This window comes from Stylophora pistillata, chromosome 2 (assembly GCF_964205215.1).
Source record: "Stylophora pistillata chromosome 2, jaStyPist1.2, whole genome shotgun sequence".
Classification (NCBI taxonomy): domain Eukaryota; kingdom Metazoa; phylum Cnidaria; class Anthozoa; order Scleractinia; family Pocilloporidae; genus Stylophora; species Stylophora pistillata.
In genome coordinates this window covers 18986838-19003050 of record NC_142520.1, presented here as the reverse complement: position 1 = coordinate 19003050, position 16213 = coordinate 18986838, and the positions used below count along the sequence as shown (strand labels likewise).

Sequence of the window (16213 nt, the reverse complement as noted above, 5' to 3'; positions counted from 1 at the left end):
ACCTGAAAAAAATTTCAGGCCTGCACGGGATTCGAACCACTGACCGCTGCGATACTAGTGCAGCGCTCTACCAATTGAGCTAACAAGCCAACTGGGAGCAGGCCATCAAATTAATTCGACATAAACCCGTAGATGATAAGTCAAACAACAACAAAGATATGAAACATATGTGTGAACTGCGGTTATGAGACGTATGTGAGCACGATCCTTCGCAGTAAAGCACTATTTGAGCAATAGTGAAAATCAGACCTGAAAAAAATTTCAGGCCTGCACGGGATTCGAACCACTGACCTCTGAGGTCAGTGGTTCGAGTCCCGTGCAGGCCTGAAATTTTTTTTTTTTTTTTTTTTTTTTTCAGGTCTGATTTTCACTATTGCTCAAATAGTGCTTTACTGCGAAGGATCGTGCTCACATACGTCTCATACCCGCAGTTCACACATATGTTTCATATGTTTGTTGTTGTAATAAGCTGGTGACTCACACCATGTAAAATTGACAAAACCTTTTATATTTATAGAAATGCAAAACTAGCTAAAGGCACAATTGCTGACGTTATGACAGATGTTTGAGGATGTCGTCCATAGTGACTTCAAATGAATGGAAAACTCACTCATAAGACTGTATTTTTAAGATAGTGATCTGGAAAAGCCTTATGCAGTCTGCTTTTAGTGTATGACGCCATTGCTGTTTTAAAGCACTCGATCTGAATCGAAGTGAGGGAGCAGCGAAAATATATCTCAGGTATTCATTTCTCTTTGATATTTAAAATGTACAAAGAAAGATAAGATTGAATGACAGTGAATTATGATATCTAAAAAACCGAGTGAAGGATGATATTTCAATTCCACAGGAGAAAAAACATTTTTTGCGTCCTTGGAATTCAAACACGGCAATTATTTATTCAGAATACCTCTCCATTTTTTCGTTTAAAGGGCTGATAGAGATATTCGCAGTTACTCAGGCCTGTCACCAAAAACTTCGCCCAATCCTCAGAAAAGGAATCGAAGTTCAGAAATTTTAAAACTTATTAACGCTGTTTCCCATACTACGTTTTTGGTGGTTATTTAGAATTTGTTCGCAGGAATGATGACAACAATATGTCCACATTTTTTATACAGTGAACTGTTTACCGTGACACGTTCTTTCTGGCGCTCGAACAAAGCAAAAATACCGTAGAAGAATAAGACAACTTTGAAGATTTCATCACTGGAGAAAATGTAATTGCAAGGTAGGTGAGAAATTACTGTTTTCAAGAATTTCTTTACCAACCTTCTTTTCCGGTTTAGGGACAATTTCATAATATTGTGACAATATAAATCGTTCTTATTCAGTTGTCTAATGTACTGAAATATGGTTCAGAGAAGTTCCCGTTAAAGCTTCAGTTATGCGCAGCAGTGTCTTGAAAAATTTTTATAATAAAGAACGATTATGATATGGCTACATTTTATCATTTGTAACTTCTTTGTGAGGAAAACAGACTCAGCATCTGAGACCTGTCGTGTATTATGAGATTCCACAAACATACAGTGCGCTTCTCCTGGATAAAAATGCATTATCCATTACTTTACTGTATTATCCAAAAGTTCTTCTTGAGTACAAATAACATACGAGACGAGTACAAATATCACGCGATAATTGTACTCCAGAAGTACAGGCGAAATTCGCTCGCTCTGAAATAACAATTTGGCGTGTTGGATAGTAACTCTCTTATCAAACGTTTTGTTGTGTAGTGTCGTTGAGTATTTGTACTCGTTGTACGGCACAATTCGTAAAAACACTCATCAATACTACACAACAAAACTTCTAATAAGATATATTTATTTGAGTATATTCTGAAACTCTACTCGATCTTCAAACTTTCCCTCAGCCCATCAGCAGAAAACAGGAAGATGTTGTCCAAAAGGACCTTCTGGGCTTTCATTATTGCTTTCTGTAAGCACTGTTCTCTTCATCTAATGGAGTAATTAAGTTAAGAGACTAAATGTATATTTAAACCTATTCAATAGGATTGGAAATAGTTAATTTTAGACACTCGGTTTTTGTTCTTACGAAAATAGCCCGCATTTTAATTCCTTAAATATCCAGGCCTGCATTAAATAACTCGCGAGAAAGTAAGTGACATGCGCACGGGAGACACACTGTGGATAACCCCGGCTGGAGAACATTAAGAAAATAGAGTTACTGCTCCTTGGGAAATTACGAGAAAACACAGCACTCAAGTTGATATCCACTTCTCTCTCGAGTCTGTTTGGTTATATTAGCAGCAGATAACGACCATGTCTGTGTCGTAATTTATGCGACGCCTGAAGTCAACAAAAAAAAAAAAAAATGCATTAGCGGTTTTTTTTTGTTTCAATTTTTGACTGCATTGTACTGAAAAACGATCATTTCCAAAATTGTACGAAAAAGAAAAAGGGCTCCAATCACTGCGCTCAGAATCTTTTGACTTTTGTTGTTTGGCATCAAACGCGCGCTCGTGTAGTTATGTCATCTACATTTTATAGGAGAACAGTCTGTCCAAAAGGCGCTGAATTAAAAATTTCCTTAATCAAATTTTGTTAGCAAACTGAAACAATAAAAGAAATAAAGTGTGTATCTTATGAAATGAAATATCTTAAATATCTTAATAACGACAGACAAGAGCTTCGGATGCCGGCTACGATATCTTCTCGCTTTTAATTTTTTTCTTTTTTTTGTGCACTCAGCAAGAATCTGAAATATACTTTGGGTGCTTAATTTCAAAACCAGGTGGTTTAAGACATCTAGATTTATCTGAATATTTACCTGTTAGATTTCAGTGAGTAGTCCGTCTGAGTTACGTTGGTCAATTTCTCAATCGTTTAATGTAATTGTCTCCGAATGTTGACCGTGGACTTCTCCAAAGCCATTTAAAATTATTTTCTAACCGCAGCAAAGTTCGAAATTTCGAAATTTGCAAAGATTACTTTAAAATCTGAGCAGGCAAACTCCTAATTTGTGGAGAACAACAAAAAGGAAGTATTTGTGCGGTCAGCAGTCTTTTCGAGGAAAGAGAGCGGTTGATAATCGACCCACGCATTGCGTCAGTGCCGGTCTAAGTCACGCGTCCCTTTAAGTTAAGTCACGGTGACTGCAATGCAAATGAAAAATTTTTGATCGAGCAAGACTTAATGCTTCCTGAGAGCTCCACATCAATGCGACCAAAGTTCTCTCGTATGTGATGTCATTTCCCTATGTTTTTCTCAGTAGTGTTCATAGACATAACCAAACATATAAAGCTTAGCTTTTAATAACCCCTCACATCAGTATACATATTCTCCATGTTCTTCTCCATACAGTTCTTAAGGTGGTGACATGGAGAATTTGTTTAACAATCAAAGGTGTACATGTCTTTAGCTGGTGATCATTTCCTTTATTCTCGTGACCTTCATTTTTGATTCAGGGCTGACAGTGTAAGGAGAGATTAGGGTTCATCAAAAAGTCATATTGAGCATTCCCTGAAACGACTCTAACAAAAGCTTCCTCCCTCATTTTTCTATCTTTTTCTCTTGATTTTATAAGCAGCTGGGTTAATGGCGGAAGTATGCCTTCAGAGAGTCGTCCCACGGTTTCGCTCAAGCCTACTTTTGCAAGCTCCAAAAGGGCATTATGTAGAACTGAATTTCACCTTGAAGACTTCAAATGAAATACCGTGCTTTGATGATAATATGTACCTTGAGTTTCGTGATGGATACGACGAGTCTGCCAATCTTCTTGGAAAATTTTGTGGAAGAAACATTTCCGGTATTGTGCGATCTAGCGGACAGAACTTGTGGTTGAGAAAATCAGATAACTCCAATTACCTTTTCAGAGGTTTATACAGAAACAAGACTACTAATACAAAAGGCAAGTATTGAGATACTGAAATCAGCCCCTGACAGCCATTTTACATATATTGAGAGTGGTCATTGCCTATGCTCCTCAGACTCAAATACTTCTGTGATGGCTCAGTATTACTTTTTCTTATCCTTCAGTGAAACCCAACTTGGATAAAGTGCTCAAGACTCAGTATGTGGTTTTCAACCGCCATCAATCCCTCTGGTGTCCAGCACAGGGTGCACCGGCTCCAGTCATTGTTTGGAGAAAGAACGGCACAGTGGTACAGAACAGTACAAGTGTACTGTATCGGCTGACCATCACTGGAGAAAACAGCGACAAGTACAGCTGTGAAGTGAACACACAGGATGATTTGGACAAAAAAGGAATCCGTCTTGTCATCGAAAGTAAGTTTTAATAATGAAAATTTGATTCTTAACTGAATCAGGTCAGGGGAAAATATAGTGAACATTTGCAAGTTTCTATACCTCTAACCTTTAAGACTGTAACCATAGTTTTATTGACCTATCAAAATTTTTTCTTGCCTTGCTCCGGATTAATATTGAGTTTTCGCGAGATGACTTGAGGGTACCAACCTTATTAAAGGACTAAAATACACTCTTTAGCAACTCCAACCAAATAAACTAAAATCCCTTCGATAACTTGCATCAAACAATACGATAGTAAGAGTATATCTTATTTTTTATATTCTAGGGTACCCAGATCGCTGCCAATGTACCACTGCCGTTGGCATTATGCGCTCAGTTACACGCGTTGAATGTAGGGGAGAATAGTTACAGTCAGTTCCACAGCACTTGCCCTTTTCTACAGCGAAATTGTAAGCATTTCAACTCTTCGTTTTACGAGGAGGTGATAAAGGAGGGGTGGGGGTTGGGGGGCAGACAGAGAGGAAATGTACAACAACAGGACAAGATGTGAAACACTCGACCTTACTCAATGATACATCCTCCTTTCAGGGACTTGAGTTACAACCAGATAGAGGAGCTACCACCTGGAGTCTTCGATAACAACCCAGAATTGACCATATTGTACGTAGATGATAGTTATGCATACCTGTATGTTGATATTGACGCGCAGTGAGTTACGAATTATCTAATTTCTCACGCGTTGTGGGTGTAGTCAGCTATGAGCTAAGGCAATGGAACAAGGTGCGGTGGTTAATTGATTGGTAGTGATAAACAGATGGGAGTAACCTCGCCTCATTAAATTATCTGAAAATTTTTAAAAACAAGGCTACCACCGGATGTTGGTGGCCTTCGCTCTAACAATTTCATTTTCTATCTGTACCTAGTTCTTTGTTTTCGTATTTGTTTTATTTTCATGTGTCAGATACCCTGCGCAGATATTGTGATAGAGTAAGAGAGGAAACAAACGAAAGTTGATCGTCCTTGCAGGCTTTCTCTCTATAACTGTTTGCTTTGCTCCCCCCCCCCTTCCCCCTCCCACTCTACTTATTCTAAGTAGATGATAGTTATGCATACCTGTATGTTGATATTGACAAGCAGTGAGTTACGAATTGCCTAATTTCTCACGCGTTCAGGGTGTAGTCAGCTAGGAGCTAAGGCAATGGAACAAGATGCGATGGTTAATTGATTGGTAGTGATAAACATATGGGGGCAACCTGGCCTCATTAAATCATCTGAACATTTGTAAGAAAAAGGCTACCACCGGACTTTGGTGGCCTTGGCTCTAAAAATTTCATTTTCTATCTTTACCTAGTTCTTTTGCGTTCGTATTTGTTTTATTTTCATGCGTCAGATACCCTGCGCAGATAATTGTGATAAAATAAGAGAAGGAAAAAACGAGAGTTGATCGTCCTTGCAGGCTTTCTCTTTAACTGTTTGCTTTGCTAGTAAAACTTCCAACGGATGACTGACAGAATACAAGCAAGCTGCAAGGATCACAGCAAATATGTTGATGTGAACAATTACATTTAACAATTATTCCACAAGCGCGCGTTGGATATGAGATGATAGATAGCCAACGAGGCGCGTAGCGCCGAGTTGGCTATAATCATCTCATATCCAACAAGCGAGAGTGGAATAATTGTTTTATTAAAAAAAACGCCCCCAAGATATAAGACAAATCTTCTCGACTTTATTTTGTGAGAAGAAACGGGATTTAACACTGTACAGAAATTAGATTATGGTATATTGGCTCATATACCATAATGGCTGAGCCAAAAAAAAGTCTTGAATTGCATTATCCAATGATCCAGGTTTTAATAATGGTAATTATTTCATCCCCGCATAGAACACACTATTGATTGAGTTTCTATTGCATGACTAACCTAGAGCACCTTCTCGGTATTTTCCACACAAATTGACTCTGATTGGTTCACAAACTTAGGTAAAACCTATAACTCTTGGTATATTCTTTAAATAGGTACTTATATGAGAATCAGATAGCACAGCTACCACCTGGAGTCTTCAGCTACAACACCAAGTTGATTCCACTGTAAGTAAAAACATGCATTGCTTATTCCAAGACACATTTTTAAGCGACTCTTACAGACCCAATCACACGTATAAAATATCTCAGCTCGCGTATTTATAAAATCTTGGTTCCAAACTTTAAGTGCCCAAGAGCTCATGAAACATGCCATGGCCGTTCCTTAAAGTTGAGGGTTGAAGCTTAAAACTGACTAATCGTTCTTATGTACCTGAAATATTGCTGGTTACCGGAAGCCTTACTTAGTTACCCGGAAGTAAGTTTGCATTATTTACCTTCTAGTTAGATAATGAAAGTATGATGTGGTCTCTAAATTTTATCAGGGTTTAAAAAGCCTAGTTTTAATAACCCAGAAAAAACTTTAGATCAACAATATATCCTTTTCGTAGTGACTTGGATGACAACCAAATAAAGGAGCTACCACCTGGAGTCTTCGCTAACAACACCGAGTTAACTGCACTGTGAGTAATACACTTATCCGTTTATATTTCACACTATTGTTCGCCTTTAAAAGAGACGCCTTTAAAGGGACGTTGCAGGGTTCAAAACGCAGCCATCCAAGCGGAAATTTCAGTGTATTTGTATGATACAATGGATAAGTTCTAAAGTCCTCCTCCTTCCTCCCCTCTTTGACTCTTAAATATCTGCGTGGCACACAAAATCCAATGGAACCGTCGCAAAATCTGATGACTTAAACCTGTAGAGCGAGTGCAAACCCCCGCGCGGACAGAACCGTTATGCAATACCATTAGCCAGTGTTTTGCTTATAAAGACGGCTTGGAACTAGTAGCCTGATACAACTGATCACAACTAATGGCAAAAAATCAAAATAGTCATGGTGCTGTAAACATCACACAAATTGCTAAACATTGATTGGCTCTGGAAATGTATCGAGTGTCCAAAACGTTTTTACAGAAAATTGTCGCAAAAATGGACATTTTCTTTGGCCAGATAGAAAATGAGACAACAAAAGACATGAATGATAAAATGCTTCACCTAAATCCAGGATATGCCCTCGATCTACAGACTTGAGACAACCATATACAGGAGTTACCATCTGAAGTCTTCCAAAACACAGCGATTATCGTTCATTTATCGTAATTATATGTACAATAGCTTCCGTCTGGCCTGAAGAATGCTCCGATATTTGTCTGTTAAAAAAAAAAAAAAAAAAAAAAAAAAACCAAAAGAGAGCGAGGCTCAAGGGAAACTACGAGCTTCAAGGAACAACTTATGTTAATAAAAAAAAGACAAATATCCAGGCATATTGTTTGGTCAAAGGGGTATATTGTGTTCATCATCATTCAAATATTTTAGAAGTACGGATAATAAATCATTTAAAAACAGTTCATCGTCGAAAAAGCGGGTTAATTTTTCTGCACGACATTAATCTATGAATTCCTAATGAAATATTTTCTTTTGATCTGCGGATTGAAAATCAAATTTAACAAATGGTAAACACCATAGCGCACACTATCGAGTTTTGGATGCACGCGGGAGGCTGCTAAGCACAAAACTGAGAAGCGTAGGAGTCGCGCAAGGCGATAGCCAAGAGTAACGCTAGCTTCTTGAGTGCCTTGCAAACCACTCAATAACATTGACTGGCTCTCGAAATATTTTGGGGATCCAAAACATTTTTCGAAAAGTTATTGCGAAATTTAAATCTACGTTTGCCAAAAGAAAATATGACACAATAAAAATATACGATATGGATAAAATGTTTAACCTAAGTCCAGGATATGTCCTCCATCAACAGACTTTAGTAAACTGATAGAGAAGCTATTACAGCAATTATCAGTCATTTATCATTATTACATGAAGAATAATTTTTATTCGGCTTGAAAGAAACGCTTTGATATTTGTTCATTATCTTAAACACTAAGGCTGGGAAGACCTAGGCTCATTTGTCACTCACCGTTAACGTGTGCGGGTCAAATTCAAATGCTGGTAGACGAACAAAAGGAACAAATGAGATATCTATTGTTTACATCCACCAGCATGGTGGCATGAGGTAACGTGCGAACCACCTATTTCAATCTCACATTTACCGCCACAAATAAAGACAGAAAGGATATATAAATCTCAAAAATTCTTGTATTGTGATGAAGGCATAAAACGATTTTGAGGAATGCGCCCGCTGTTCACTGCTTTGGAGTAGCTGTAGCTCAAGCTGACTTGACTCTAAGAGTTCTACATCACGCGACGGTTGATTGACAAATGGTCCAGTGGGAGCTAAGGCTCCTTTTATAGCCCACCTTTCGTATTTAAGCCTGGATGAACTCAGGCTTGAACGGGACTCGAAGCTATGCCTCCCACATACTAATTCAGCCCCTCTAAGGGCTATAAAGCAAAGGGCTGTAAAGCAGTTGAAACGACTTGACAACATCGTCGTCACAAAGCCAGATAAAGGTACTGGTGTAGTCATCATGAACAAATCTGATTATATTAACCTGCTGAGCCAGGCATCTATCAATGATACATCGAAGTCCACACCTTTCAGCCTGCAGAGACCAAAAACGAGAGGCCGCCCAGTAAAGCATTACCACCCCCTATTGGAGAAGGAGAAGCACCTTGCATCTGTTGTACGGAAGATCTTACCAAAGCAGATTGCCGACTGTGTTTGCCAGGCTGGCTCACGCCTTGCCCATCTTTATGGACTCCCTAAGACACACAAAGAGAATCTATCGATGAGACCTATCCTGTCTGCCACCGGCACTTACAACTATACCCTCGCCAAGTGGCTTGATGACAAACTGAAGCCCCTGTCAAGCAATCGCTACACAATATCAGATACCTTCTCCTTTGCCGATGAGATTTAAAACCTAGTCATCGACGAGAATGACATTCTGGTATCTTATGACGTCACGTCACTATTCACTAATGTGCCGCTCCATAAAACGATCGAAATCATCGCTAAGAAGGCGTTCGCTGACAACTGGTTTAATGCTACACACGACCTCAGCATTACAAAGCCTGAACTGGTTCAACTTCTGGAAATTGCAACTATGAATCAACTATTCCAATTTGATGGCAATCTTTACGAGCAGATCGACGGTGTGGCCATGGGTTCTCCATTGGGCCCACTTATGGCAAACGCATTTCTCTGTTCTATCAAAGAGAAACTAGATGAAGACAACAAGCTCCCTGAATTTTACAGAAGGTACGTGGATGACCTGTTTGCTATTGTCACAAGTGTACCAGCAGCAGAAGATTTATTATCAACGCTAAATAACCGCCATCAGTCCATACACTTTACCATGGAGCTAGCAAGTTACCTTTTGTAAAACAAGTTACCTTTTGTCGGTATGGAAGTGCTCAAGAAAGGCTGTAAACTAGAACTAGTGTTTATCGGAAACCAAGAAACACAGGCCTACTGCTTCATCACCAGAGCCACGTCGATAAAAGGTACAAGAAATCACTACTCAAGACCATGTTGAATCGTGCATTCCGCCTGTCGTCCACATGGGAGTCCTTCAAATCTGAATGTGATCATCTAAGGATGATGTTTACAAACCTCAAGTATCCCGACCACCTCATCAATTCCACCATTTCTCACTTTGTCACCTCAGTTAGGTCGGAAAACCCTGGAGTGCATGCTCAATTATCCATCAACGAAAATGCTGTTCACCGAGTGGTTTCGCCTTTTAAAGATCAAAAGTCAGCTGACGCAGTGAAAAGGCAATTATCAGATCTAAGCAACAAAATCGATCACACCCTTCAACCAGTGTTAAAGAGTCGCAAAATCTGAGAAGATCTCAGAATGCGTGAGCCTAAACCTCCTATAGTTAGCCAACAATGCGTTGTATATAATTATAAATGTGATCTGTCCGATGCAGAGTACGTCAGGTACACCAGCCGGCATTTACATCAACGTATTGATAAGCACCGTAGTTCGGCCATCGACAAACATCTAAAGAACGACCACGGCCTACAAACCATCGGCGACCTGACCAAGCATTTCAACGTACTTAAAAAGTGCACCGGGAAACTGGACTGTTTAGTTCATGAGATGCTTTTCAGAAAGAAGATGAAGCCCTCTTTGAACAAACAATCGGATTCCATACGCGCGAAACTATTTATTTAATAGTTTACATTTATGAACTCAACACGCGCAATTATTTATTTGAATTCTTAAAAATTTTTAACTTTTTACGTTTGTCACCTTCGTACGGTATAAATTAATTATTCATTTTTAATCTCTTCTCACTTGAGAATGATGACATGGAGTCATCGAAACGTTGTGTGTTTTTCTCGCTAATGTTTATTCTTAAATGTCTAACAAAATCTAATGTCATTCAAATAGTAATTGACACAAAGAAATACACGAATGATAAACTGTTAAACCGAAATCCAGGATATTCCCTCCAACTACAGACTTGAGACAACCATATGCAGGAGTTACCATCTGAAGTCTTCCAAAGCACAGTGACCATCAGTCATATATTATAGTTACATGTACAATAACTTCCATTAGGCCCGAAGAATGCTCCGGTATTTGTGTGTTTAAAAAAAAGAAAAAAAATCAACAGAGAGCAATGCTCGAAGGGAACTGCGAGCTTCAAGGAACAACTTATGTTATTAAAAAAAACAAATTTCCAGGCATATTGTCAAGTCAAACGGGAATATTGTGTCCATCATCCTTCGAATATTTTTAAAAGTGCAGACAATAAATAATCAACACAGGTTATCGTCGAAAAAACGGGTTAATTTTTCTGCACGTCATTAATCTATGAATTCGCAATGAAATATTTTCTTTTAACCCGCAGATTGAAAATCAAATTTAACAAATGGTGAACACCATAGCGGACACTATTGAGTTTTGGATGCACGCGGGAGGTTGCTAAGCACAAAACTGAGAAGCTTTGGAGTCGCGCAAGGCGATAGCCGAGAGTAACGCTAGCTTCTTGAGTGCCTTGCAAACCACTCAAGAACATTGACTGGCTCTCTAATATGTTGGCTGTCCAAAACATTTTACGGAAAATTATCGAAAAATTGAAATTTACGATGTCCGGAATGTTTAACCTGGCAGGATATGTCCTCCATACACAGACTTTAGCAACCTGATAGAGAAGCTATTATAGTAATTATCAGTCATTTCTCATAATTACATAAAGAATAGATTTTATTCAGCTTGAAAGAATTGCTCTGATATTTGTCCATTATCTGAGGCCTGGATATACTTAAGGCTTAAACGGGATTCGAACTCGTGCTTCCCAGCGCTACTATCAACTGAGCTATAGAGCCACACGTTGAAAGCGAGATACAGTTGAGGAGGTTCTTCTTTCTCGTGGAGGGGATTCATGTAATTTGTAATTAGGTGAAATTTCATTTGATGGGCGGTATTGACAATCAAATGAAGGTTTATGACCAGCAGGTGAGCTAAAAATTTTAGCAATTGCCGAAATAAGCCTGAAAAGAGGAAATTCATTCTTCATACCGCACATTTACCAAAGCCTGGTTCCAAATTTTAATAAAAACTCCATTCTCTTAGTTATCAATTGCACTACTTTCAGCCCTTATTTCACCCAGTTCAAGGTAACAGTGTCAATCCAGGAGTTTATAACCAATAAACTGTTTATATCCTCTTGATCAAAAGGACATATTTAACTTTATATTCAAATTACGGTTCTTTCTTTCTATGACAGTCTGATTTCAGTCATTATTAATCTCTGTAGGTTTCAAAACAGGTCCGAGGAACATCCTTCATGGGCCTTTTTCCCCTAACGCAAGCAATGTAAAAAAATTATCGAATTGGACCTCTTACATTCGGAAACTCGGCCATTCTAAAAGACGGTGTCAGAATTATACTTCTCTGAACTTAAGCTCCATCTAGACCTCAGTTGCTCTAAAGGACTTAAAATATATTTTTTTCATGATGCTTAGACTTATTACACTACTCTTTTGTCGGTTCCACACCAGGAACTAACTCTGTTCTCTTGTTTTCTGACGGGTTTCTTACTTTTTTGCCGTGCAAAAATATACTGTTTATATAATAAAACTCAACTCTCCCGCCCCCAAGCCTACTAAGTCTCGTAGCCCTTAAATATTTACTTAGTATAAAACCGATTACGACGCAACATAATTTTATGACTTGAACCATTCCAGCTAATACAAATCAAGCTTTAGAAAAAACTGGTTTACAATATCACATGTTCAATCGTCATACTTTATTCAAAAGCATCACGAGAGTATGTTGATGTGAACAATCACGTTAGTGGTTATCGTCCGCGTATAGAAAAAGCTATTGATTGAGTCTCTATTTCATGAGTAACCGAGAGCACTTTGTCAGTATTTTCAACAAAAGTTGACTCGGATAGCCGAGAGAAACTTTAGATTCTCGAGTGTTTAGCAAACCATCCAAAAACATTGACTGGCTCTCGAAATATGTCAAGTGTCCAAAACAATTTACGGAAAATTATTGCAATATTTAAATTTACGTTAGCCAGAAGAAAATGACAGGAAAAAAATGTACGATGTGTAAAATGTTTAACCTAAATCCAGGATATGTCCTCCATCAACAGATTTAAAGAGCCTGATAGAGGAGATATCACAGCAATTATCAGCCACTTACCATAATTAAATGAAGAATAGCTTTTATTCGGCTTTAAAGAAATGCCCTGATATTTGTCCATTATCTGAAGCCTGGATATACTTCAGGCTCTAACGGGACTTGAACCCATGCCTCCCACATACTAATTCAGCGATACTACCAACCGGGCTACAGAGCCACACGTTGAAAACGAAATACAGTTGAGAGGGTTTTTCTTTCTAGTGGAGGGGAGTCATGAAATTTTTTAATTAGGTAAATTTCATTTGATCGGTGTCATCGAATCAAATAAAGCTTTATTACCATCAGGTGGGCGAAATTCTATCAATTGCCGAAAATAAGCCTGAAGAGAGAAAAATCATCCTTCAACCCTCTAAAGTTTGCCTCCTTTCAAACTGGTTTACAACATCACGTGGTCAATCCTCTTACTTTATTCAAAAGGATCATAAGAGATATGTTGATGTGAACAATCACGTTAGTAGTTATCATTCACGTATAGAAATTGCTGATGACTGAGTCTCTATTTCATGACTAACCAGGAGCGCCTTCTCAGTATTTTCCACACAAGTTGACTCTGATAGCCGAGAGAAACTTTAGATTCTTGAGTGCTTAGCAAACCATCGAAAAACATTGACTGGCTCTCGAAATATATCGGGTGTCCCAAACATTTAAGGGAAAATTAATGCAAAATTTCAATTTACGTTGGGCGGAAGAAAATGGCAAAACAAAAATATACGACTAGCTTCCCATGCTATTTGCGGGCGTTAACGGTCTTTATGAACATGAAAGTTTGCTTGAGAACCGATTAATGTTGATATCTTGTAAAACGCATAGATTAGATTAATAATAATTAGATTAATAATAATAATAATAAGACTACCCTGATGGAGCAAATATCAAAGAAAATTATTCAAGCTAAGAAACCACTCAGGTTGTGAAACGAGCAATCAACCCATAATTAATAAACCTCACTATTAAACGTTCTCAAAAATGTACCAATGCCAACGTGAATATCACGTCCCTTAGCACACTCTAACGTTGTTCGAGCTGTAAAACTTCAATCTCTCACGGACGATTTTTTTAAAAAACTGAAAACATAAAATCGAAGCATTGTTTCTTTATCTTACTAATTCATTAGCGTATCTACATTGCTCATGTCCACATCTTCTTGAGAGTGCCTCCTCCTGATACTCTCAGGCCTTGTCATATTTACCAAGTGATCTGCACAATGTTCTTAGGTTTCCGTCTCTTGTTGCTTCTCCTTCTTTATCGCTTATAGTTTAGACGAAATACGAACACGTAGTATGTTCAGGAGAGGGTTGTTCACTGGTTGAAACAGTTCGTGTGGAGCTGTGATTTGTTGGGTTGTGGTTTTGTTGAGGTATTCCCCAAACTTGCCCCAGAAGGAGTTTAACATGAATAAAACCACCGTTTTACGACCTGGGTTCTTCTGAATCTGCTCAGAAACTAACTTGATTTTCTCTCGTTCCTTATACTCTCGCACATACCGGGCCTTGAGTTCTCGCATTGTCACCCACGATGGTCAACGGCTAGCCTCTTGATTAATTATTGGCCAGGTGTTGACACAATTGGCAAAACGTCTCTTGGCTTTTTGTTCTTTGGGAAAGTTCCCAAAGTTCTCCTATGGTGCGATCGGGATGTTCACAGACTTGACCGCGATCTGGAAAGCACCTAGGACATTCCTGCCAAACGCAACCATAAAACTCGCCAATGGTACTTGTACAAGTATCATATCTATCGATGTAAATAACGAGCTGAACTCGAGTTTTATTCAGAAAATGCTATGCCATTCCTCCCCCCCTTTTACAGGAAGTCAATTACCATAACTTATCCAGTGCTTCCCAATAGAGATAATGGCGTAATCTATCATTCTTGTAAGCTTTTTAGTGGAATTGCTGAACTGCAGAAACTCGGCCATTCGAAAAGATAATTTAAGAGCTATACTCCTAAGGACTCCAGGTCCAGCCATTCCTAGTTAAATTTTTTCTGACCAAATTAAAAAATGATGATCAAAAGAACACAGTGACAGAAACCACACTCTGAGAATTATGATTACCCTTTCAGCTTTGCCAACTTTGTTACTTGTATAGAAACCAAATCAAGGAGTTACCACCTGGAGTTTTCAATAACAGCTCCGAGTAGACCCACCTGCACATAACACACTCAGCAGTCAATGGCTGATAGATTTTCCCAGATATGACCATACAATCTCCTTATTCATAATAGTAGAAGAACCAAGTGGAGTCCAATTCGGTCTGTAATCATAGAAGAGATTAGCAATATAGGACAACCGCGAGGCAAGAAGTCCTGTTACCATTTGATCAAAACTGTGACAAAATTGGAGCAAGTGAATACACATCGCTTATAGATTTTCATATAAAAACAACAATTAACTCGGCGAAGTCCACGACAACAGCTTATCTTTCTTTTGTGCTTAAGAAATTGCTGGCTACCAGCAGCCGCGCTAAGTTACTCGGAAGCGAATTAGCGCTATTTAACTTTGATAATGAAAGTATGCTATGGTCTCTTTAAATCTCATCAGGGTTAAAATAAACTTAAGTTTAATAACCCAGAAAAGACATAAGATTGAGGATATATCCTTTTCGTAGTGACTTGGACGACAACCAAATAGAAGAGCTATCACCTGGAGTAAGCCATGGGAAAAGACATTGCAAAATTCAAAATTTTCTCTGACCAGACAGAAACTGGGACAACAAAATTACATGGACCATAAAATTGATATTTAACCTAAATTTAGGATATATTTTCCATCTACCGTGAGACTTGAGAGAACCTGATGAAGGAGTAACCACCTGAATTGTTCCAAAATACATATATCAACAATAGTTTCCGTTTGCATCGGAGAACCGATACTTGTCCGTTATCTGTTCTGCAAAATGAACAGAGAGCGAGGCTCGAGGGGAAACTGTGAGCTTCAAGTAACAACTTGTGCTAAAAAAATGATAAAAAGATAAACACTCAGGCTTATTGTTAGGTCAAACGGGAATATTGTGTTCATCCTCTTTCAAATATTTAATTAAGTGCATTTAATCAGTCATTTAGAAACTTATTGACGAAAACGAAAGCTAATTTAAGAGTATTTAAGCTCAGGGGTCTTCGAAAGCGATAATACGCGATTAAAAGAGAGTGGAATGATTTTTAGAGCGTGTGAGTTAATCAGAGGTGAGTATCTTTTTTTATTAGTTACAGGTGACTTGAATAAGATTTCTTAACTATCACTGGTGACCAATTCCGCCCTCTTAGGGCATCTAATTTATTTGCATTTATAAACACATAATTCATGACTGGTAACAATAAAGTAATATTGGTAAAATTTTT

At 38.4% G+C, this 16213-nt stretch overlaps 1 long non-coding RNA gene and 2 other non-coding genes across 3 annotated transcripts in view; all 3 read left to right on the top strand.

Annotated features, from left to right (window-relative positions):
• The first annotated feature begins 679 nt into the window (after positions 1-679).
• LOC148737571 (uncharacterized) lies at positions 680-4232 on the top strand. Its single transcript, XR_015997079.1, has 4 exons — positions 680-741; positions 1119-1228; positions 1868-1932; positions 3544-4232. It is a non-coding gene; the product is annotated as an uncharacterized LOC148737571 (long non-coding RNA).
• A 396-nt stretch (positions 4233-4628) lies between these two features.
• Positions 4629-6300, top strand: LOC111344928 (uncharacterized). Its single transcript, XR_015997078.1, has 3 exons — positions 4629-4672; positions 4812-4883; positions 6241-6300. It is a non-coding gene; the product is annotated as an uncharacterized LOC111344928 (transcript).
• Positions 6301-8207: 1907 nt separating this feature from the next.
• The window catches only part of LOC111339894 (uncharacterized), a 449109-nt gene continuing 441103 nt past the window's right edge, over positions 8208-16213 (top strand). Inside the window, exon 1 of the transcript XR_015997332.1 lies at positions 8208-9738. This is a non-coding gene — a transcript (uncharacterized LOC111339894). The remainder of the gene's footprint in view (positions 9739-16213) is intronic.